General features: G+C 38.8%; 1 long non-coding RNA gene across 1 annotated transcript in view; it reads right to left on the bottom strand.

Moving 5' to 3' along the window:
• Positions 1–19,476: 19,476 nt before the first annotated feature.
• Positions 19,477–26,697, bottom strand: part of LOC149126481 (uncharacterized) — a 29,775-nt gene continuing 22,554 nt past the window's right edge. The window contains exon 3 of the long non-coding RNA XR_016233408.1: positions 19,477–21,755. This is a non-coding gene — a long non-coding RNA (uncharacterized LOC149126481). The remainder of the gene's footprint in view (positions 21,756–26,697) is intronic.

A 26,697-nucleotide genomic window follows, 5' to 3' on the forward strand; every position in this document is an offset into this window, starting at 1 on the left:
TCTGCTTTTCCCTCTTTCTGTAATTCTGACTTTCAAATAAAAATAAATGTGTTAAATAGCAATGTATAATACCATTCACACCCTTCTGTGGGCTTAGGGTAACCTGAACTGTAGGGCAATGTGTGTCTCATTTAACTATGGAACGTGGGTATAGAGAAGGGGGACAGGGAAGGGAATCATCTGTCTGGATGAGCAGCAGCTGATAGTCAAGGATTCTCACTGTCCTTCCTTTCTTACTCCACGATGCACAACCTGGAGAATTTTTGAAAGTAATGGAGAGAAATAATGAAATGTAGTTTTGAACCTCCAAATGGGCCCCCAATGAAACTGTGTAAGCCTCCAGACCTCTGTATAAGCCATGAAGACCTCACACTATTTCTAGTTAGCCAGTGCTGTTGAAGGCACTGCAGTACATCTCAGCTCATTCTCCACTTGCCTAAAGCTTGGAATTATCTGTCCTGAAATACTCACATTCCTGCCCACTGGAGTAGTGTCCAAAATGCAGCTGTCCCCATGTGGTGGAACGAGAAGGCCAAACCAAGATGTCCACTGGCAAGCAAGCATCAGTTACTCAGGAATGGCTTTGGATACCTCCTGGCAAAGGAGCCTACCTGGCAACAGCCTGTGATTGGTTAGGGCATTAACTACCCCTTTACCAGATTGGCTGCCTTGGCTATATAAGCTGCTGTACCAACTGAAATAAACAAGTCTGCGGGCTGCTCACCTCTGGCCACTTTCACCTGACTCCCAGTGTCTTGTATGTTGACTCTGCGCCTATTGCCCCCACCGTGCTCCTCCTCTCTGAACGAATACACAGCAACATATCCACCTCAACATCTTCATCAATCTTCATTTGAGATCCCTTATTGAGTTCTTCTGCTAACAGTTTGGAGATGGCCAAGATATTCTGGCCTTTAAGACCCATTGGCTCATAGAGGGACATCCCCCCTGAAAACCTTGCCTAATGAAGTACAGTTTGTATTCATTCAGTTCCCAATGCCATCCTCAGACCTGAGCCCTTGGACATAGAAAAATCTCCATATATAGCTGCAGAGACCCTACTGCCTAGAGATCTTTTAATCCTAGCTAATAAAAACCATGCCACAGACTTCAGATGGACCATGCTGTCTCAGATGAACATTAGGATTCTATCAGTCCACTATGCTGCAAAATACAGTGAACTTAGCTTTGTCAATTTATCAGAGAATCAGAGTGTTCTGAAAAGCCACTTCTATTTGCTCCCAAGATATAGGGTAGATTTAAAGGCAACAAAAATCAGAAAACCATATAATCGGGGAAGATAGAGTAGATAAATGCTGTATGCACAGCACCAGAAATTTTGTCTCAGTAGGCTTTTTTTATTCTTCATTTAAGAGCAATAAGTTCAAATGTAAAAAATTAGCTCTTTGGATTTAACCACAACAGTGAAACAAGATGATGACTCTAAAATTTCATTTCCTGTCCCAGATAAACTTAGGACTCAGAACTATTATCTGGGACCGGTGCTGCGGCGTAGTGGGTAAAGCCACCGCCTGCATGGCCAGCAAGCCATATGGATGCCAATTCAAGTCCTGGCTGCTCCAATCAAGTTCCAATCTGGCTCTCTGCTGTAGCAAGGGAAAGCAGTGGAAGATGGCCCAAGTCCTTGGGCCTTTGCACCCAGGTTTGAGACCCAGAAGAAGCTCCTGGCTTCTGGCTTCAGACTTGCACAGCTCCAGCCGTTGTGGCCATCTGGTAATGAACTAGTGGATGGAAACATCTCTCTCTCTCTCTCTCTCTCTCTCTCTCTCTCTCTCTGCATCTGCCTATCTGTAACTCTGCCTTTCAAATAAATAAATAATAAACAAATAATGCTTATCCCCTTCTTAAGTTGAAACTCTTCAGCTTAGAGAAGAGGGTTTAGGGAACTGAGTTTGTATAGTCTACATGCCTCTGAGATACTCTGTGACTTTGTGAATAGTGTTGGTGACATAGATATGGATGAGAATATCAAATAAAGCACCATATCTCATGAAAGATTGGCTTCTCAAATGACACTACGGCTAATCCTGGGTCAAAATGGAAATTAGAAAACTGGAATGAAATGACATGAACATAGAAAGAGAGAAAAGAGAGAAATGGATATTAATTCTACAAGATTTATTCATTCTGCCATCCAGCTAAAGAAAGCTTTATCTAGCACCTACACAGATGCTATACTTTAAATCTGAAAAGAATCTAAGCAAGTAAGATATCATTAGCTCAATCCTATTTTTCAAAAACTACTGTTGACACCTGCCTGATTAGAGTTGACAGGGGGGTGGGGTGGGGTGGAATGCCTACCAAGTTGCTTTGTTTTAATATTTCATGCTGTTTTTGATCCTGAGGTTACTGGTGCTAATAATACATTGCTGCCCTCTTTCACAAGAATAAATAAATGCATATTAATGCTATTATCACTGCTGCTCCTTTAGGTGCTTTGGGAAAAAACAATGTTTTTATCCTGACTGCCATTCATTTTACCCATTTATGTTCATATAATATTTTAACTAAATGCTCAGATTCAGAATATTTAAAATATAATTAATGTAGAATGCAGACAAAGCACATGATGCATCTAAGTTACCTGAATTTGATTAATACTGTTGATATCTATACCATTAAGTAGGAAAGTGATTTATAGGTCATATTTATTTTGAACATGTTTTTTCTTATACTCTAGCATAAATAATACCTTAAATTATCTCAACAACTATTCGATCCACTCCAGTACATTCACCACTAACTTTCACATTCAGAGAGTCATTCCACAACCCAGTAGCTCTAACTCTCCACTTACACCCTGTGTACGTTTTCACTATTATTTCATCTATTTGACACATCACATATTTTTAATGGTTCAACTTAAATACTTTAACATTTTTCTGACCTCCCTCCCCACTCTCTCTGACTACAAAGCTATATTGGAACCTTGTTTTATTTTATTTTTTTTGTGCCTTGTCAGATCTCTGACCATTTATTTTCTTTTTTTTTTAACTTTTATTTAATGAATATAAATTTCCAAAGTACAGAATATGGATTACAATGGCTTCCCCCCCATAACGTCCCTCCAACCCGCAACCCTCCCCTTATCCACTCCCTCTCCCCTTCCATTCACATCAAGATTCATTTTCGATTCTCTTTATATACAGAAGCAGTTTAGCATACATTAAGTAAAGATTTCAACAGTTTGCTCCCACACAGAAGCATAAAGTGAAAAATACTGTTTGAGTACTAGTTATAGCATTAAATCTCAATGTACAACACACTAAGGACAGAGATCCTACATGAGGAATAAGTGCACAGTGACTCCTGTTGTTGACTTAACAAATTGACACTCTTGTTTATGGCATCAGTAATCACCCTAGGCTCTTGTCATGACCTGCCAAGGCTATGGAAGCCCCCTGAGTTCACTGACTCTGATCATATTTAGACAAGGCCATGGTCAAAGTGGAAGTTCTCTCCTCCCTTCAGAGAAAGGTAGCTCCTTCTTTGATGACCCATTCTTTCCACTGGGATCTCACTCGCAGAGATCTTTCATTTATATATATATTTTTCCCCCAGAGTGTCTTGGCTTTCCATGCCTGAAATACTCTCATGGGCATTTCAGCCGGATCCGCATGCCTTAAGGGCTGATTATGAGGCCAGAGTGCTGTTTAGGACATTTGCCATTCTATGGGTCTGCTGTGTATCTCACTTCCCATGTTGGATCATTCTCTCCCTTTTTGATTCTATCAGCTAGTATTTGCAGACACTATTCTTATTTATGTGATCCCTTTGGTTCTTAGTCCTATCATTATGATCAATTGTGAACAGAAATTGATCACTTGGACTAGTGAGATGGCATTGGTACATGCCACCTTGATGGGATTGAATTGGAATCCCCTGGTATGTTTCCAACTCCACCGTTTGAGGCAAGTGAGCTTGAGCATGTCCAGAATTGCACATCTCTTCCCTCTCTTATTCCCACTCTTATATTTAACAGCAATCACTTTTCAGTTAAGTTTCAGCACTTAAGAAGAATTGTGTATTGATTACAGTATTCAACCAAAAGTATTAAGTAGAACAAGCAAAAAATACTAAGAGGGATAACATATCAAGTTGCTCATCAGCAGTCAGGGTGAGGGCTGATCAAGTCACCGTTTCTCACAGTGTTCATTTCACTCCAACAGGTTTCCTTTTTGGTGCTCAGTTAGTTGTCACCTATCAAGGAGAACAAGTGGTATTTGTCCCTTTGGGATTGGCTTATTTCACTCAACATAATGTTTTCCAAATTCCTAACAGGGATCCCTTTTCAGTTAAAATTTAAACACCTAAGAACAATTGTGTGTTAATTACAGAGTTCAACCAATGGTACTAGAACAAAAAAAAATACTAAAATGGATAAAGTATTACATTGTATATCAACCATCAGGACAAGAGCTGATCAAGTCACTGTTTCTCATAGCGTCCATTTCACTTCAACAAGTTTCCCCTTTGGTGCTCAGTTAGTTGTTGCTGATCAGGGAGAACATATGATATTTGTCCCTTTGGGACTGCCTTAATTCACTCAGCATGTTGTTTTCCAAATTCCTCCATCTTGTTGCAAATGACTGGGTTTCGTTGTTTTTTACTGCTGTATAGTATTCAATAGAGTACGTTTCCCATAATTTCTTTATCCAGTCTACTGTTGATTGGCATTTGGGTTGGTTCCAGGTCTTAGCTATTGTGAATTGAGCTGCAATAAACATTAATGTGCAGACAGCTTTTTTGTTTGCCAATTTAATTTCCTTTGGGTAAATTCCAAGGAGTGGGATGGCTGGGTTGAATGGTAAGGATATATTCAGGTTTCTGATGATCTCCAGACTGACTTCTATAGTGGCTTAACCAATTTGCATTCCCACCAACAGTGGGTTAGTGTCCCTTTTTCCCCACATCATATTCAGTATCCATATTTTGGCAGGTTGAAAATGGTCATTGTGGAAGTATCTAAATCATGTAAGTTGGAAAGTGCTACATACTCAGGTTTATTTATTAACTTATTAGTGTCAAAGCTTTATTAAAACAGCACAGGGTCTGTTGCTTCTCTTACAATCCATAATAAAGTTCATAATTATTTATTATTATGTATTTTATTATGCTATTTTTGCTAAATATTTTTGCCACCTTCCCCTTAGATGGTAAATTCTCTATTAGGGACTGCATAACTACTATTGTTTCCTGAGCTATTGCTTAGAACATAATAGGCTGTCAATTTGTTTTATTTTCAGTAAAAGAAATTAAGTCACGAGTATAAATAAAATACTATTATAAAATATTTTTTTCAAAATTGATACATGATTATCAAAGAACTAACATATATATGTTCAATACAGTATTGTGCAGCGCCTATCACACAGAAGTAATCACTTTCATATATGGTAAATATTATTTAAGATTTCTTGCCATTTACAAATATATATTGTTATATTGTTAATATATTGTTAATGTATGTATGTATTAGTTTTGTAAATTTATCACAAAATATTGTTTAAAAACACATTATGAAGTATTTTACATATTATAAGTACCTTTCTGTGACTATCCTTATAATTATATATGATAATTTGCATTGTCAATTGAATATTTCAATTCTATGTAATACATAAAATATATATTATATTTTATATAATATATAGCATACATATAAATATAATATAGAAAATATATTTAAATATATTTTTAAAATATAGCTTATTTTTAACTAATGATTTATTTGAGTTTTAGAGAGCATTAACAAATCTGTAATTTGCACTCATATCTCTATTTTCCTTTATCTTTTTCTTGTCAGTTCCATAATATAGAGTATAGCAATTACGAGTTTAAAAGGCTGTTTTTTAAAACACATGAATTTTCAAATTAACTTCTAGCAATTAAAATGAATTACTTTTACTTCCTTTTAGGGCTTGTTTTCCCAACCTTCTCAATCATGAGATGCTGTTATCTACTTGTCTTCCAGAGAAATGAACAAAAATAAATCTAGTTTTAATTCATATGATGTAATTGGAAGTAAAATTGGGTATATTTTTCATGAGCTATTTTCTTATACTCCAAATCCAAAACTAAAGTAAACTTCAAAAGATAAATTATCCCACGATTTGAAAAATGTGCTATTTCTCTCCTTCAGCAAGTCAAATTTTTTTAAGATAAGATACTCCTCCAGTCCCAAGTTCAGTCCTGAAGATGTGGCCTTTCAAATCTGTTGTGAAAGCAAAACCTCAGCAAATTTTCAAAACTGGGTATTATAACCTAGTTCTTGGTGACTAATTAAGAGTATGTGCAGGGGCTAGTGCTGAGTGCAGCGGGTTAACTCCCAGGCCTGAAGTGCCAGCATCCCATATGGACACCAGTTCAAGACCCGGCTGCTCCACTTCCAATCCAGCTCTCTGCTATGGCTTGGGAAAGCAGTAGAAGATATCCCGAGTCCTTGGGCCCTTGTAACCATGTGGGAGACCCAGAAGAAGCTCCTGGTTCCTGGCTTCAGATCAGCACAGCTCCAGCCATTGCGGCCAATTGGGGAGTGAACCATCAGATGAAAGACCTCTCTCTCTCTCTTGCCTCTCCTCTCTCTGAGTATCTCTGACTTTAAATTAATTAAATGAATCTTTAAAAAAAAAAAAGAAAAAAGAAAAAAAGCATGTGCAGAGAATTCCATCATCTAGGTGGATCCACCAACAAGACCTTAAACTAGGAAACTGCCATCCCTGGGAGCTATCCAGGGTACTGGACTGAAGTTCTGACCCTAAAGACCAAAGGCCTGAATGTATATGAATGTAACCTTTCTTTTATTTCCACCCTAAATTACCAGATTCCAAATACATTTCCAAAATAACAAGTATGTTACTTAAAGTTTATGAAGTCAACTAAATGATTTTCTTAAACCACATTTGAGCAGTTTTTGTTACCCTTCCACTTACTCACCTACAACTCATTCCTGTCATTGGTGTCCAATTAAACAACCAGGTGCCTTAGCTGTGGAAACAAACGCCTGAGCTGTGGCTGCCATTTTCAGTGAATTCCAATGCCTATGTATTTTTTAGTGAGATGTCTATGTAAGCATATAATGACCACCCAGTTGCTCCTCTTCTAGTCCAGCTCTCTGCTGTGGCCCAGGAAGGCAGTGAAGAATGGCCCAAGTGCTTGGGCCCTGCACCCGCAAGGGAGACCAGGAGAATTACCTGGCTCCTGGCTTCGGATCAGCATGGTGCGCCCGCCGCAGCGCGCCAACCAACGGAAATGGAAGACTTTTCTCTCTGTCTCTATCTCTCAGTGCTACTCTGCCTGTTTAAAAAAAAAAAAAAAGTATATAATGACCAGAGAAATTCCCTTAACAACATGGGTCTTCTCTTTTACTATTTCTCCATAAGCAAATCATGTTTCCTTGAATTTGACTATTAATATCATGGTGTATACTTTTGTACCTATGCAATAGATTTTCTTATTACCTTTAAGCCAGCTTTCTCTGTCATTTTTTAAAAAAAATTCGCTGTATCATATCAACATTTTCAAATTCCTTAAAGATTAATCTTCTTCTGAAAATTGAGTAGGAGAACCTACAGACTGAATCAAGTGAAAGAATGTTTCAGATATTAACTAGATAGCTTGGGGTACTTATGTACTTGTAGAAATCTAGGCCTTTTGTTGTCTGCCAAAGAATTAGTCTCAAAAGAGAGTTCAAGCCCTTATTTTTACTTACAGGAGGATCCTTGTACTAATTGCGGCATGCTTGTCTTAGCTTTTATTATGAGCCACTCCAAAGAGAAGAGGGAAATAAAAGACTACACCCTGTGCCCACTCTTTTGCATGAAGGCCATAGCGGTTATAGTTCCTCTCCTTGTAAATGGCCTAAGAGGACACCTCTCTATTTTGTCACATGGGAATTCCCCACATAGCTAACACCTCACTCAATAATGCAAGAAATGGTCAACTAAAATGTCTCATCAACATAAATGGAGCCCACAATAACCTCTTAAAACTTTGTTCTTTAAGAATGAGGAGAAAAAAGGTATGGTCATATATTTGATAAAAAACCACAAACTTATGAGAAAATCTAGGATAAACAATGAAAAAGTCTTTTAGTTAAGAGTTCATTCAACAAAAACACAATTTAAGTACATGATAGCATGATATAAAAAGGAATTTTTAAAAATTAATGGTAATTTAAAAACACAAATTTTCATAGAAGAGTTGCTAAATAACATTAAGGAATTTCTTGCAGAAATAAAATAAATATTGAAAGCAAATCAAATATAGGAACTAAAAATTAATATGAGACCTGGCACAGAAGCCCCATATCCAAACAATAAAGTTCTAATAAAAGATGCCAAAGAAAATGTGAGCAATTTTTAAAGAAGTGATGAGAAACTCTTCAAGAACGAAAGAATGCAAAGTACAGATCAGAAGGTCCACCCAATGAAATGATAACAAAGGCTTGTAGCAATGAACAAAAAAAAAAAATGAGAAAAGATGTTAAGCCACTAGTTAGTTATCATGAACCGTTTGGAGAAATAATGAATCAGAAAATTTGCCACTCCATCTTACAAGATACTAGAATATAAATAACAGCATCATAAACCCATAACCAATACACATAAACTTGTAATATTTTAAAGCTTTCTATTAACATTCCCACAGTTGTGCCAATTGCAAGCCAGAATTATAATGTGAGTGAATCCTTATTCGTCACATTCATACCTATATTCCACGTTTATTCTTTGTAAATATGCATTTAAGTACCCCAAATTTTAAAAATAACTCAAACTAAAACTCAATTAAAACAAAAATGAAAGTTTAAAATTGACAACTGAATTAGAAATTATGCTATGGGGAGATAATTCTTTGTTGTGGGAGGCTGTGCTGTGTATTAAGTGAGGTTTAGTGGCATCTTGGACATCTATGTACTAGAGTCCAGTAGCACCCTCCCTAAACTGCAACAACCAAAACTGTCACTAGAAATTGCCAAAGTGTCTGGGCCCCAATATCATTAAAACCAACCCTGCCTAGTAGTCATTTTATCTTTGTCTTCTCTTTACAAAAACAAGAACAACAATAAAAATTTTATAATCTATACATAGTCATTGGAAATGATTTAAATAGTACTGTTAAACTTATATTTGACACTTTCAAAAGGCTTATTTTTAGCCAAGCAGCAAACTACTACTAATCTAAACACACTTTGTATTCAATCTTTTCAAATTAATGAGCTTGCCTAAGTTAGTAATACTAACCATTCAATGTGCTCAGGCAATGATGTGGAGATGAGTATAACTCTACTAGAGAATATTTTCCACGTACCATAAATAGGTCTTAAGATATTTAAGCAACAATTACTTAAAAATATCTGGAGACTACAAAGTAGTTATTAATTTTAATCTCCTCTAAAGCTGCTCTGGAATATGAAAAGAACAGAGGAAGGAATATATTTCCAGGGATCTGTCTGATGGAAATTTTCGGCAAAGAAGTGAAAAAAAAATGTAGACTCCACGGAAAAGAGGGAAGAAGACAGAGAGACCACTGCAGCCAGCTGTGCGGCACAACCAGCTGCCTGCTGTGAGCCACCATCTTACCACATCAAGGTAGGAAGAAATCATTGCATGCCCCACCACTCACAGCTTTGGCTGAGAAGGAATTCCACAGAAACCCACTGACTTTTACTTTAGCCTGGAGAGCTGACTGGGGTCTGAGCAACTGCCAGGCATGGAGCAGTGAAGCTGCCTTGCTTACTTTCCCTTCCCAGGCCAATAAAGCCTCAGCAGTGAACAACATGCCTCTGTTCCCCTACCAGCATTATAGTCAGAGTCAGGGCAATGTGTAAAGTAAAAGACAGAGTCCCTGCAGCCTGCAACAGTGACACTCTTTGGACAGTATCCCCAGATACCTACAGGCCAGAAGAGAGTGAGCTGGTATATTCAAGGTCTTAAAAGAAAAAAAAAATCTAACTAATAATATTATATCTAGTGAAGCTATCTTTTAAAAGTGGAGAAATATTTTTTTTATAGATAAGCAAAAACTGAGAGAATTCACTACCACCAGACCCACCTTACAAGAAATTCTGAAGAGCATTCTGCCCTAAATGGAAACATCATGAAAACACATGACACCACCAAATTCACTAATAGAGAAAGTAGAATCACTGTCCAGTCAACATAGTAGCAAGTTTTAGTTCTGATCTATCACTCTTAACCTATAATGCAAATGGATTAAATTCACCAACCAAAAGACTTAGGTTGTCTGGTTAAAAGCCATGATCCCACTATATGCTGCCTACAAGAGACACATAACAAAGGAACACCCTGAAAAAGAAGGGCTGGAAAATCATAGACCAGGTGAATGGAAACAAAAAGTAAGCAATCATAGCTATACTGATATCAGATAAAATGGAATTTAAATCAAAAACTGTAAAAAGAGATAAAGAAAGACATTATGTTTTGATAAAAGTTTCTATTCAGCAAGTATACATAACAGGCATAAATGTATAAGCACCAAACAGAAGACCACTCAGATATATACAGAAAATACTATTAGACATAAAGGGAGAGATATACTCCAATGATATAATGGTGATTTCAACACCCCATTCTCAAAAATGGACAGATCATTCAGACAAAAATGAATAAAGATACATTGGGGTTGAAAAATCAAGAAAATTGACTTAACAGACTTTTATAAGACATTTCAACTAACAGCTGTAGCATAAAGATTCTTCTCATCAGCACATGGAAAATTTTCTAGGATAGGCCACAAATCAAGTCTTCACAAATTTAAAGAGATTGAAATTACGCCATATATCTTCTCAGACTATAAAGGAATAAAGCTAGAAATCAGAAATAAGAACAATGGAATACTCATAAATACTTTGAAATTGAACAGCATGTCACCAAATGATCAGTGGGTCATTAAAGAAATTAAAAAGAAAATTAAAAATCTTATTGAAATAAATAAAAATAAACACAGACACATCAAATCTGTGGGAAAGAGCAAAAAGTATTAAGAGGGAAGTTTGTAGCGCAAGTGCTTACAATAAAAAAAGAGAAAAGTTTCAAATTATAGATCTAATGATGCATCTTGAAGACTTCGAAAAACAGGAACAAACCAAATTCAAAATCATTAGGAGGTAGGAAATAATAAGGATCAGAACAGAAAGAAATGAAACTGAAATTTAAAAATATACAAAAGATCAACAAAACAAAAAAGCTATTTTTGAGATGATAAACAAAATAGATATACCTCTAGCCAGACTAATAAAGAAAAGACAAAAAATTTTAGTAAATATTTTAGAGATGAAAAAGGAGAAACATTACAACTGATATCACTGAAGACAAAAAGGATTGTAAGAGCCAGTGCTCGGGTTCTAGTCCTGATTGGGGAGTCGGGTTCTCTCCCGGTTGCTCCTCTTCCAGTCCAGCTCTCTGCTGTGGCCCGGAAAGGCAGTGGAGGATGGCCCAAGTGCTTGGGCCCTGCACCCCATGGGAGACCAGGAGGAAGCACCTGGCTCCTGGCTTCAGATCGGCACACTGCACCAGCTGTGACAGCCATTTTTGGGGGTGAACCAACAAAAAAAGGAAGACCTTTCTCTCTCTCTCTCTCTCTCACTAACTCTGCCTGTCAAAAAAAAAAAAAAAAAGGATCATAAGAAACTACTATGGCTGGCGCCACGGCTCAATAGGCTAATCCTAGGCTAATCCTCCGCCTAGCGGCGCCGGCACACTGGGTTCTAGTCCCGGTCGGGGCGCCGGATTCTGTCCCAGTTGCCCCTCTTCCAGGCCAGCTCTCTGCTGTGGCCAGGGAGTACAGTGGAGGATGGCCCAAGTCCCTGGGCCCTGCACCCCACGGGAGACCAGGAGAAGCACCTGGCTCCTGCCTTTGGATCAGCACAGTGTGCCGGCTGCAGCGCGCCAGCTGCGGCGGCCATTGGAGGGTGAACCAATGGCAAGGAAGACCTTTCTCTCTCTCTCTCTCTCTCACTGTCCACTCTGCCTTTAAAAAAAAAAAAAGAAAGAAAGAAACTACTATGAAGAACTATATACTAATGAACTGTAAAATCTCAAAGAAATGGATAAATTCCTGTATTTGTCTAACCTAAGAAGATTAAATCAAGAAGATAAGGACAATCTAAACAGATTTATAACAAGCCATCAAAAATCTTCCATCAAAGGAATTTCCAAGATCTGATGGCTTTACTACCAAATCCTACAAAACATTCAAGGTGCAGGTAATTCCAATATTCTTCAAACTATTCAAAAATATTGAACAAGATGAAATTCTGCCAAACTCTTTATGAGGGCAGCATTACTTTGATACCAAAACCAAAGACATGTTACTCAAAAGAAAACTACAGATCTATACACTTAATGAACATAGATGTAAAGATTCTCAACAAAATATTAGCAAATCAAATCCAAAACCTCATCAAAAAGACCTACATCACGATTAAGTGGGATTTATCTTCAGAAGTGCAAGGGTAGTTCAACATTCACAAATCAATAAATATCATAACTCACATCAGTAGAATTAAGAGCCAAAACCATATGGTCATATTAATAAATGCAGAGAAAGCCTTTGATAAGATTCAACACACCTTAATGATAAAAATACTCCACAAATTAGGTATAGAAAGAACATTTCTCAAAATTATAGAGGCTATATACCACAAACCAACAACCAATATTATACTGAATGGGGAAAAACTGAAAGCATTTCCCTTGGATCTGAAACAAGACAAGGATGTCACTTTTACCACTCTTAGTCAATATAATACTTGAAGTTTTAGCAAGAGCAATTCAGGAGGACAAAGAAATAAAGGGTATGAATGCTGGAAAAGAAGAAGTCAAATTATCCATGTTTGCAGATGACTTGATGTTGTACATCGAAACACCTAAACACCTCATCAGCTGTCAGAATTGATAAAACCAGTTTAGAAAGTTGCAGGATACAAAATAAATGTAGCTCTTTTATGCTAACAATGAACTCACAGAAAGAGAAATTAAGAAATAAATCCTATTTGCAATGGCCACACACACACACACACAATCAAATGTTTTTCCCTGTGATGGCTTTTATCTTTGAATTATGTATCTGTTGCTTAGTAGAGTGTCTGCTCTTTCAGTGAATACCTAGAGGCATGTGCTTGGTGGGCCCAGGATCTCTTTTCAGTGCTCCAAGTTGAGGGGAGTCTCGAAGGTGACACCAAAGTTGGGTGTGGTAAATCTCTTTGGTTTTTTTGTTTATCAGAGGGGTGAATTTGATCAGCTCTGTTGGCATAGTCTCACACTCTCCTCTCCTCCAAGAGGACAAATGCCCATGTGTTAGCCCCCACTGGGTACAATACTCATCCATGCTGCCATAAGAACCATGTAAATGATCCATGCAATCCTCTGTGTGAGCACAGATCCTGCAGCAATGACTCACACCAGGCAATCAGGGAGCGCTGAACATGTTGAGCTACCCACAGTGACTGCTCAGAGACCCAGCCACACTCTGTCCTCTCACACACAGCCACGGTGTTTTCAGTCTGTCCCAGCACTCAAGGCTCCCACAGTCATGACTGCCCAGCCCCCTATCAATTCTCCCAGCCATTCAGGAGTCTCCTCTAAGTTGGTGGCTGGGAGCATGGACACAAGCTGGCACAACTGTTATGTATGTGCAAAATGGTGCCTGCCCTTTCTCAGAGTTATAGGATGCTGGCGCTGGGTGGTCAGGGAGACCCTTTAGGTTGGCAGGTATGCTGTCCCCCACTAGGCTTCACACCATAATCACTCTAGGCTCTTCCTGCAGCTTTATTGCCAGTGGCTCGGGCTGCTGAGTCTAGTCTCACCTCAGTCTCCAAAGCTGTTGCTGAGGCTCCCAGCTGCTGGGGTCCTGAGTTGTGCACATCCACACCCTCCACATAGATCCAGTGTCCCTCTAATGTGCATGGAGTTTCCTCTGCAATTTTTCTCCCTAAATCTTCCCTCGGATTGCTTTTTTTTTTTTTTTTTTTTTTTTTTTTTTTTTTTTTTTTGACAGGCAGAGTGGACAGTGAGAGAGAGAGAGAAAGGTCTTCCTTGCCATTGGTTCACCCTCAAATGGTCGCCGCTGCCATTGCGCTGCAGCCAGCGCACCACGCTGATCCGATGGCAGGAGCCAGGTGCTTCTTCTGGTCTCCCATGGGGTGCAGGGCCCAAGCACTTGGGCCATCCTCCACTGCACTTCCTGGCCACAGCAGAGAGCTGGCCTGGAAGAGGGGCAACCGGGACAGAATCCGGCGCCCCAACCGGGACTAGAACCTCGTGTGCCGGCGCCGCAAGGTGGAGGATTAGCCTAGTGAGCCGCGGCGCCGGCCATGGGATTGCTTTTTTTAACTGTCTTCCCCTAAACTAGAGCAATAAATTCCCTCCCTATTCCCTCATCTTGGAATCATGCAAATATATTTTTAAAACCTTGTTTTATACCTTTATCAAGCTAATGATAAGAACATTATAATACTATAGTATTAATGATCCATGATTATTTTAAAATTTATTGTATGTGGGTAAAATGGTCATGTTTCCACTCAATTATTGTTTATAGCCATGGTGTATATTCTAAAAGGAAAACTAGAAAAAATCCAGACAGTTTGCATGCTTTCCTTATATACAGATTATTCTACTCAGAAAGACATATAGATTACAAAAATAAATGTGTTCTTAAGAAAATGTTAGAAATTGTGTTAGAAGAGTATTGTTGAGGGCGTTGTTATAGTCTACTTTTTTCTCCTTCACCAGTTTACATTCCAATTGAAAACTTAAAACATTTATAAAATAAAAGTATTACAATCCTCTAAATATACTATGCAAATGCAAAAGGAATCTACCCATATTTTTGTATTTTTTATTTTATTTAATGAAATATATTTGTAGATTTTTCTATTAAAAGCTATTACTTTAAAACTTTAAGTAACATTTCTGACCTGAGGTATATATGCCAGGAATATAAAGCCAAGAGCAATGGAATTACAGACAGCTCTTGTCAACACACTGTTTCTTTTTGTTTTTTCCCCCACACATGCACCTCTAATAAGCTTTGCAAACACATGCTAATTCCCCTGAGCAGAATTAAAGCAACAATTACATTCCCAGATCTTAGGAAAAGGAAAATTTTCTGTTAGTGCTACCCAGTGGTGACTCATAAAGTTTTTGGGAAAATAGGTAGAATAATCATATCTTCCTTTCCACTCCCCTACATAATTTCTTCCTGCATTCCCAATCTTCTTTAAAACCATAACCTTGTCCTTCTCATGTCTATATCTTACTTCTTTCTTCTATATTCAGCTTTCTATATACTGCTCATTAAAAAAAATGTCCCTTTCTCAAGCATTCCTGGAAAATTATAATCTAAGTGTCACTGGTCCAGATTCACTTTCTACTGTATTAGATACTCTTAAAAATATTATCCATGTTTCTCTCATCCAATGGGTTGGAAGGTCCTATAAGTTAACACTGTATTAGAAGTTTCATTGTTTCTCCTACTATATTTGACACACTGCTGCACACACAGTTTCCACTAAGAAAGGTCTACAGTACTGATTAGGAATAAATGGTAAATACCTCCAAACCAACTCTATTTTTTTTTCAAATACATTTTTCTTGTCTTTTTTGGAGTCTCAGTGCTTCTCTCTTCTTTACTACAATTGTCCCCAAGCAATTTTTTCAATCAGGGTTTGCTGTTTGCTTTCATTTGACCAAATAGAAAGACTGCAAGAGGCAATCAACAGGATGGGGTGACTTGATCAGCTCTTGTCCTGATGGTTGATGTACAATATAATACTTTATCCATTTCAGTATTTTTTTTTTGTTCTAGTACCATTGGTTGAACTCTGTAATTAACACACAATTATTCTTAGGTGTTTAAATTTTAACTGAAAAGGGATCCCTGTTAGGAATTTGGAAAACATTGTGCTGAGTGAAATAAGCCAATCCCAAAGGGACAAATACCACTTGTTCTCCTTGATAGGTGACAACTAACTGAGCACCAAAAAGGAAACCTGTTGGAGTGAAATGAACACTGTGAGAAACGGTGACTTGATCAACCCTCACCCTGACTGTTGATGAGCAACTTGATATGTTATCCCTCTTAGTATTTTTGTTTGTTTGTTCTACTTAATACTTTTGGTTGAATACTGTAATCAATACACAATTCTTCTTAAGTGCTGAAACTTAACTGAAAAGTGATCGCTGTTAAATATAAGAGTGGGAATAAGAGAGGGAAGAGATGTGCAATTCGGGACATGCTCAAGCTGACTTACCTCAAACGGTAGAGTTAGAAACATACCAGGGGATTCGAATTCAATCCCATCAAGGTGGCATGTACCAATGCCATCTCACTAGTCCCAGTGATCAATTTCTGTTCACAATTGATCATATTGATAGGACTAAGAGCCAAAGGGATCACATAAACAAGAATAGTGTCTGCAAATACTAGCTGATAGAATCAAAAAGGGAGAGAATGATCCAACATGGGAAGTGAGATACACAGCAGACCCATAGCATGGCAGATGTCCTAAACAACACTCTGGCCTCATAATCAGCCCTTAAGGCATGCAGATCCAGCTGAAATGCCCATGAGAGTATTTCAGGCATGGAAAGCCAAGACACTCTGGGGAAAAAAAAAAAAAACTAAATGAAAGATCTCTGCGAGTGAGATCCCAGTGGAAAGAATGGGTCATCAAAGAAGGAGGTACCTTTCTCTGAAGGGAGGAGAGAACTTCCACTTTGACCATGGCCTTGTCTAAATATGATCAGAGTCAGTGAACTCAGGGGGCTTCCATAGCCTTGGCAGGTCATGACAAGAGCCTAGGGTGATTACTGAGGCCATAAACAAGAGTGTCAATTTGTTAAGTCAACAACAGGAGTCACTGTGCACTTACTCCTCATGTAGGATCTTTGTCCTTAGTGTGCTGTACATTGAGATTTAATGCTATAACTAGTACTCAAACAGTATTTTTCACTTTATGCTTCTGTGTGGGAGCAAACTGTTGAAATCTTTACTTAATGTATGCTGAACTGATCTTCTGTATATAAAGAGAATCGAAAATGAATCTTGATGTGAATGGAAGGGGAGAGGGAGTGGGAAAGGGGAGGGTTGTGGGTGGGAGGGATGTTAGGGGGGAAGCCATTGTAATCCATAAGCTGTACTTTGGAAATTTATATTCATAATAAAAAAAACAGGATGGGGTGAGCAAAACTTCTCAGTTGCCTGAACTTCATTTTCTATAAACATGGATTCTTTCATCAGGATTCTTCAGAGAATTTTCTACAGCTGCAGCTCTACTAAAAAGTCATGCAAAATCACGTCAAAGGGATGAACCTCTCTCTGATTCCATTTTGTATTCTTTACAATAATAATACAAATCTCCCTTACCAATCAAGATTAATGCAATAATATGTTTAATAAAGCTCAACCAAGTATATGACCCAGAGTTAATGGTACCACCAACACCATCAGCATCATTAATGTCATCATCACAAAATTATAAAGTAACTAATTCTCTGTCTTTATTATGAAAAGATTTTTGATGTCACATTGCCCATGTGTCTTAAAAAGGTTGTGGAGAATGGAATTAAATTTGTGTCTATTGGGGTACAAATAAATTTTGAAGTCTATCATTGCTTTCTCAAAATACAGTTTTTCCATGAACTTTTTGAAGTCCCTTAGTATAATCGTGTTTTCTAAAGCAATTCAGAATGCAATTTTCCCATATGCCTCTCCAAAATGACTGCAGGAAAGCCTTAAATATATAACAGCCTAGGAAAATGTCATGTTACTTACTAAGAAAGTAATGTTTGCATGGGACTGAAATATGAGTATCCAGGACTGAATACATGACTATCTAATTTACAGAACAGATTTTCTGTCTGTGGGAGGAGAGTTGAAGGTACAGAGTGATTTCAAAGTGTTGCCAAGATAGTAAAAGATGAATATGCTTCAAAAAGAGAGAGGTAGTGAAATATACTCTTGGAGAAGCAGGATTATACTTGGAACATCTATTAAGGAAAATATACAATTATATTAATTTTCTAGATTCATGTAATGTCATAATTATAAAAGTTAAAGTAAAATGAATAAAGCATATGAAACCATACATAGCATGCAACTCAAAGGAGATAGGAATGGTGTTGGACTGGAAATGGAGCCAAGTAGGAGCTGAGGCTCCGGCAGTTGAGGAAACTGACATGAAGAGGAGAACCAAGTGAGGCTGAACACCCTTAGAGGGCCCAAGAAAATTGCTGCTAACTTTCCACTCTCCCTTTTTCAAAATCCTTCTTGAAAAATCCTTGCATAGATGGGAGGAAAAATAGCAGAGGTACCAGAAATGAGTGGTGCTCATAACAGAACCATTGAGGGGGCCTGCACTATAGCTTAGTGGGTTAAATCACTGACTGCAGCACCAGCATTCCATATGGACACCGGTTCAAGTCTCAGTTGCTCCACTTCCAATCCAGCTCCCTGTTAATGTTCCTGGGAAATCAGAGAAGGTTGTCCCAAGTCCTAGGCCCCCCCTACACACAAGTGGGATACCAGAAGAAGCTGCCAGCTCCTGGCTTCAGCCTGGCCAAGCCTTGGCTGTTGCAGCCATTTGGGGAGTAACCAGCAGATGGCTGACCTCTCTCTGCCTTTCAAAAGAAATAAAAATAATCATAGGACCATTGAAGTAAGAAGCATGTTAATGATTATCAGTTTAACACAGAACTTGGAAATATAAAGCCTTAGATGTAGACAGTGATTGTGAAAGAGAGACTGGAATCTAAGTTTCCAGCTTCTAGTACAGTAAACATCATTGTCCATTCCTCCCACATCCCCACTGATATTGATTTTCTGACCAATGGCAAAAAATTTTTATGTACACACATAACGTACCATCAGTAAGAAATAGGCATTTTGTTAGAAATTTTAGCATTTCCATGTTAATGTTCATTATATTTGAGGGCCAGCACTCTGGCATAGGAGGTAAAGCTGCCATCTGCAGTGCTGGCATCCCATATGGATGCTGTCTTTAGTTCCAGCTGCTCCACTTCCAATCCAGCTCCCTGCTAACACACCTGGGAAAGCAGCAGTAGGTGGTCCAAGTCCTTAGGTCTCTGCACCCCGTGGGAGACCCAGAAGAAGCTCCTGGTTCCTGTCTCCTGGCTTCGGATTGGCCCAGCTCTTGCCATTTAAGCTATTTAGGGAGTGAACCCTAAGATCTCTCTCTCTCTCTCTCTCTCTCTTTGCCTCTGCCTCTCTGTAACTCTGCTGCATTTCAAATAAATATAAAACTCTTTTAAAAAAGAAAATGTTCATTATGTTTTTATACATTACATTATATACTTCTTACGTAATTTAAATTTGACTTTATTATAAAGATGTATATCAATGTTAGTTACCCATACTAACAAGCTGCGTTTTGTAGCAGCCATATTCAGGGGTCCTTTGGTATATGTTTGGGTAGTGGTTGTGGGGGTGTAGAGGAGCAGTGGGTAGGAAAAGTGACAGCGGATGATGAGTGGATTAGGATAAAAGGGATATTTCCAAACAAGTAACCTGGGGAACCTCATAGAACTTTATGATTTCCAATGTGGTGCATAAATTTGGTCCAGTCATACACTATAACTTTTTAAAATTAGAAAAGCTTTACGAGCTTTTTACCAGGTAAGGTAAGACAGTGAAATAAACAACTATTCCTCATTTCTAACTCATCACAATTACAACTAGTTCAAAAATTATAACCATTTATAAATTTAAATTATCTTCATAATAGAACATAGATCAAACTAATTTATTAATCAACAGATATTGAAAATTTATCAAACTGCATTATACCTACATTGAATAAAACTGAAAATGTTTTAAATACACTTTCACTGCTCTTTTGCTTTTTCTATCAGAGAGCAGACATTCTGGTCATTCTTACCTTATTTGAGTACTCTTGCTATTAAATGGTAGACTTTCTACATGCAAAAGGTTCATGTTCAAGAGAAAAGTAAGGACAGACTTTTTCTTGCTTGTCTTTGATCCCGTTCTTCAAATAATCTTCATACTACAAACTGAAACTTTCAAAACCTGGACTTAGGGGAAGATGAAATCCAAAATTATTTTGTCCCTTCATTTCTTAGATGTAGATCGTAAAGACACTCCTATAGCAGCAACTAAAATTATTTTGAAATTAAATGGTCCTCAATGTATTAAAGCAAACTTTACCAACACCTGACAGAGCCTCTTAGCCACAAGCTTTCACATAACACTTCACTGTTTATTTGTTTGAGAGTAGGAAGGAAAGGTTTCACCCTCCTGCAAACTGAGCTGTATAGAGCAGGAAAACTGCTTTCTTTAAAACAACCATGATACAGAGTTTACAAGAAAGTTATCTTCATAATGTTTAGTACATGGTAGCAGGATTTATCTCAAAGTGGAAGTGTTTATTTATTATTAATGAAGTGTAACGCACTGTATCTGACCTCTTTTCCATTAGAAAGAACTCTTTGCTCCTTACAAATACAACATTTTCAAAGAGGTAATTGTTAACTTGGGATAGTCTGAAAGGATATAGTTTGCCACATAGTACTGCTGTGAATTCAGTTCCCAGCAATCAATGTCCAGATACCTCCAGGTTTCCAGAGGCATCCTATTTTAGGAACTGTATTTAGTATACATAACCACACAAAGATTCTATTAAAATGTTCAGTGTATCATAAATTCTGGATGATCGAACTTGAAAGCATATGGTTAACAGTTTGCTACACTAGTAAATAGGGAAGTGTAAAAGAGTGCTTGGAATCACTGGAAAGAGCAAGATTTTACAGGCAGGAAAAATCCTGATGGAAAAATATATGATGGAGAAACTAGCACTTCAATAGCTAGAGCACTGGTAGACAGAAGAAAGGGAGCAAAGAAATGTTTCTGATAGGGGCAGTGAGGAAGGGAGGTCAGACTATTAGAAGCCTAGAGAGATATATTCTACAAAAGAAGTATATTTTCAAGTGTCTCTGGGAAGTAAAAGGAAATGACAAAAAACTGATGCGAACCATTTCATAAGAATCAAGAAAACTAGTCTTATTTGAGCTCTGCCACTGGCTGTGAGGCCTCTGTGCCAAACATACAGCAGCAAAAATGCAGCCCAGATCAACTACACCCTTGTTCTCTCCTCTCCTCCAAGAGCCAGATGGTGGCACCAGAGGCACCCCAGCCCTACCCTCTGCAGTCATGTCTTTGAGATTAAACAGGGTCCCCATTCTCCTTCCTCAGTATGCTCTGCAGACCTAGTGCCACAAGGTGTCCCAGCTCCAACCCAAGCTAAGTGAACAAGTCCCCAACAACCACAATCCTAAGCAGCGTGTTGCCCACTGGAGTCATAGCCTCTATCCCTTGCCCCCTCAAGTCTCATACACGCCATGTATTACTTGACCATGTGGCTTCGACCGCAAGTTAGAGAACATTTGGACAAACAAGAAGATGGAGCTGCAGGAGCTGAGTGACTGCTTCAGTTACATTGATGAGGTCCATTTCCTGGAAAAGAACAAGACTCTGCTCACCAGGTTGAGCAGTTCGAGAAGCAGGATACTTTACAGATGGGAGGATTTGGCGGGAGCAGTATCAGTAGGCAGTCCAGTCACCATGAGAAGTCCAGTGTCCAGGAGCACCGACATCCTGGTGAAGGACATCACGCCACACCAGGGAAGGCTGAAGAGATGCTTCAGAAAGAAGACGCCAAGAGCTTCCTTGCAATCCTATAAATTTTCAGATAGGATGCTGATAAGGCAGCTTTCATGCTCTTTTAGAGCAAATGAACAATACACTGCTCACAAGATTTTTTTTTTTTGAACAAACTGAGCAAAGAAAAAATTCAGGTGATGCACACTCAGACACTCAGGTTCAGAAACAATGGTACAAAATAATGTGATATTTCCAAACTCAGCTGACTTTACAACTGTCCTAGAATAATATGTGCTACCAGTGTAAAAGTGTAGCTGCTAAAGGAGGCTAAGAACGGCACAAGTCTAAGTTTAATTATCTCAAAACTATTAACTGAACTTGGACAGTGATGCCTGTTCCAGAAAAATCAGGTGTCAATTGAGTACCGACAACAGGTCCAGTCTTTCCCTTGCAAAGTGGAAGCACTTAAAGGAATCTCTCTATTGTCAAATATGTGAAACATTAGTTGAGAACTTGGCTGTGGAAATGGCATAGTACGAGGACACTATTGGCCTCTTGCAGAATGACATTCAAAACAGGCAGGAAGAATGGCTATTCACCCTTGTGAATGAGTATCAGGACCTGAGAATGTTAACATGACCTTCACTTTGAGGTTGTCATCTATAGAAGTCTGCTAGAAGGCAAAGAACCAGGACTTCTCTATTTCTTACTTTTCCTGTCTACACCTGGAGGAAAACCTTCTAGATTCACTCCTTCTAATTGACAGCCACTCAAGAAGCATCCTTCTGATTAAGGCAGGTGCAAGTGGAAATGCACAGATTATCATAATAATCTTGATTAAAACTGGGCATTCTCTGTGAAGCAATAAATTGCCAGAAATAATAAAAATAACCATATCTTATGAGTTTCTTTTAAAAAGATTTTATTTTATTTATTTGAGAGGCAGAGTAAGAGAGAGAGATCTTCTATCTGCTGGTTCACTCCCCAGATGGCAGCAACAGCCAGAGCTGGGCCGATCCAAAGCCAGGAATCAGGAGCTTCTTCCAGGTCTCCCAAGCAGGAGCAGGGGCCCAAGCGTTTGGGCCGTCTTTTACTGTTTTCCTAGGCCATAGCAGAGAGCTAGACCAGAAGAGAAGTCAGACTTGAACCAGAGCCTCATATGGGATTCCAGTGCCACAAGTGGAGGCTTAGCCCACAACGCCATAGTGCCGGCTGCCATATATGAGAGTTTTTATGGGCCAGCACCTAAAAACTGCAGCACCAGCACCCCAGGTTCTAGTCCCGATTGGGGCGCTGGAGTCTGTCGCGGTTGCTCCTCTTCCAGTCCAGCTCTCTACTGTGGCCCGAGAAGGCAGTGGAGGATGGCCCAAGTGCTTGGGCCTTGCACCCACATGGGAGACCAGGAGGAAGCACCTGTCCCATGGCTTCGGATTGGTGCAGCGCGCCGGCCATAGCGGCCATTTTGGGGGTGAACCAATGGAGTGTCTTTCTCTCACTAACTCTGCCTGTCAAAAAAAAAAGTTTTTAAATTCCTTTGTACAGTTTCATAGTAGCATGAGATAAATCTAACATAGAAATAAGCTATAGTCCTTAAGAATTAATACTCCTAAGAGATTTAGGAAAAAATTTACATCATAACCTGGTTTAAGAAAAAGTCTTGTGCAACACAATTGCCCTTGGTGCAATGCCAGCATCACATAATGGAGGACAGTTGAGTCCCGGCTGCTCCACTTCACATCCATTTCCCTACTGATGCACCCAGAAAGGCAGCAGAAGATGACCCAAGTACTTGGGTCTCTGACAGCCTCATGAGAGCCCTGCATGAAGTTCCAGCCTCTTGGCTATGGCCTGGACAAGCCCTAGCTGTTGTGGCCATTCGGAGAGTGAACCACCAGATGGAAGAGCTTGCTGTCTAGCTCTCTGTTTCATTTCTCTTTCTCTCTCTCTCTCTATATATACACACACACACACACATATATATATACCTCACTACCACTTTAAATTTCAAATAAAATAGAATCAAAAAGGGAGAGAACGATCCATCATGGGAAGTGGGATACACAGCAGACTCATAGAATGGCAGATGTCCTAAATAGCACTCTAGCTTCAGAATCAGCCCTTAAGGCATTCGGATATGGCTGAAGAGCCCATGAGAGTATTTTAGGCATGGAAATCCAAGAAACCCTGGAAAAAAAAAAGAAGACCTAAATGGAAGATCTCTGCGAGTGAGATCCCAGTGGAAAGAATGGGGCCATCAAAGAAGGAGGTACCTTTCTCTGAAGGGAGGAGAGAACTTCCACTTTGATTATGACCCTGTCGGAATAAGATCAAAGTCAGCAAACTCAAAAGGCTTCCATAGCCTTGGTAACTCATGACTAGAGCCTAGGGAGATTACTGACGCCATAAACAAGAGTGTCAAATTGTTAAGTCAACAACAGGAGTCACTGTGTATTTACTTCTCATGTGGGATCTGTCCTTAGTGTGTTGTCCAATGTGAAGTAATGCTATAACTAGTACTGAAATAGTATTTTACACTCTGTGTTTCAGTGTGGGTGCAAACTGATGAAAGCTTGACTTAATATATACTAAATTGATCTTCTGTATATAAAGAGAATCGAAAATGAATCTTGATGTGAATGGAAAGGGAGAGGGAGCGGGAAATGGGAGGGATGTGAGTGGGAGGGAAATTATGGGTGGGGGAAAGCCATCGTAATCCATTAACTGTATGTGGGGAGCAACTCCGACTAGACTAAGTTACTGGAATTAAGACTTATTCTATGCATCTGCTCTCCCACAATATGGCGCTGGGAGAGGAGTAAACAACTTTTACACAGCTGCCTCCAGTTCGACTCCAGTAACCTGCAGGAGCTGATCCTGCTCCTGATTGGAGGAGAGCAGCGTACTCGGAGTCTGGGTAGCAGAGTTGGGATTGGTGGAAGAGGACTATAAAGGAGGAGAAAGACAACATGCACCAGGAACATCTAATGGGAACATCTGGATAACATCTGAGCAGTCCCCCAGAGAGCTGGCCGGCGGTGTGCCGCTCCTCCGCAGAAGTAGGGAAAGTGGCAGGGGGAGCCGCCCTTCCACGGAGGTGGAAGGATCGGCAGCCAACCCGGGAAGGACCAGCAGCAAACCCGGGAAGGGCCGAGCAGACAAAAGAACAGCGCAGGGTCCTGTGTCGTTCCTCCACGAAGAGGGGGAGCGACAACTGTACTTTGAAAATTTATATTTACTAAATAAAAAATAAATAAAAAAATTAAAAAATAAAAGTAAACTAATTTTTAATACTGAAATCTAAGTAAAAAAAAGAAACTGGAGGAAAATGTGACATTTAGAGATGAGTATCATTTTTTGGTTTTTGATTTTGAGAAGAAGATGATGCAGAGGTTATGTGAGAGCTAATCCTGCAGTGGAGACATTGGCAGTACGGGCAAAACTTGTGGGTGCATAATTGTCAGAGCAAAGCCCTTGGGGAGAAAGTGGATGAGGCCCAGGGTCAAGAGAGAGCTGAACAGAGGAGGTGAACATAACAGGAAAGAGGGCTGGGTAAGTATATGCATATGCAAACAGGTTTGTAGAACTGGTGGTAGAAACATGAGATGTTATTTTCATCAGATTACATTGATTTTCCTTGTGAATGTTTTTATGAGAGTTCATTATATGGATATTAAAGAGGGAAGACTTTGTAGAAGACTTGAGAAAATGGTAGAAGGCAAATTAGTAGAAAATATTATGGAATGCTAAAAGTGTTGAATATCCCTTCAAGATTCAAATTGAGTACCTCTTGAGTACTTGTGTGCTTTTCATTAACGAAGTTTTGTTGCTTGTAGAAAGTGCATTTAGAGAGTAAACAGAAAAATGTGTTTAGTTGGCACCTAAGTTTAGTCAGTCAGAAATAATGGCTGCGCCATGAAATCTTAGGAGAAGTAAGGAAGACAGTGAGGTCACAAAGAAGCAACGTAACAGCACCTGAATATCTAATAATCTACCCTACTTCCTCTATAGGCTCACACATGTATTTTCTAAAAATATTAGAAAGCTGGCTCAGATATAAAAGATAAAAAATTTAGTACACATGGCATTGAATTTTATTCCAATTCAAACTTTGACTCAAGTTATTTGAGCACAAACTTTGAATATCAAGATAAATAGCCTATACACTGTGTGCTAAACCATTTAGAACACATATCACATAGATCAATTGAAGAATGCATGTATAAATAGAACCGCTTAAACAATCCAAAATGGAATTAAGAAGCTAGAAGAATGCCAAAAAAGATAATACAAAAGCAATTAGAGCAGACTCAATAAAGGGAGAGCAGAAGGAGGCGAAGGCTATGTCTCAATAATGCCAAAACAAACAGCTGATAAGCAAAACATCTAGTCAATCAGCTGGTTGTTTTGTCTACAGGGAGCCTAGCAACTGACTTGATTTTTTTTTTTCACTGAATTGACTGAATTAAGTGGTTGTTCTGGGACCATGTTGACATATACACAGTGAAAGAGTCACAGAAGAAGAAAAAAAAAAAAACAAACCAGGATGCATTTGGTAGGGGTGGAGGAGTCTTTGGGACCTTGAAGTGGTGATTGATAAAATTAAAGGAGCTTCAAACTGAAATGAGAACAGGTTTGGGTGGTAGAAGATGAATCAAGTTACATTAATTTGAATTTGGAATAAAAGATATATTTTTATGACCCAATGGAAATATTTTAAGGCTAAGAAGGTAAGTTAGAGTTTCTAAAAGATCAGCATTTGTCTCTTGTATTATTATCTCTATAGTTATTACTAGCATATTTCACTAAAGCACACATTACTTTCTTTCAATTATAGTTTAATTTATAATTTCAACAGTATTCTCTTTTCCACTTTTCTACTTTTTTGTTAGTTATTATTGTTATAATTTGAGAGGGAGACAGAGAGACAGACAGAGGCATAGATGGACAGAAACAGAATACTCTCATCTGCTGATTCAGTCCCCATATATCTTTAAAAACAGGGGCTGGGACAGATCA

This window comes from Oryctolagus cuniculus, chromosome 5 (genome assembly GCF_051225735.1).
Source record: "Oryctolagus cuniculus isolate XC-2025 breed Fujian yellow rabbit chromosome 5, ASM5122573v1, whole genome shotgun sequence".
NCBI lineage: Eukaryota > Metazoa > Chordata > Mammalia > Lagomorpha > Leporidae > Oryctolagus > Oryctolagus cuniculus.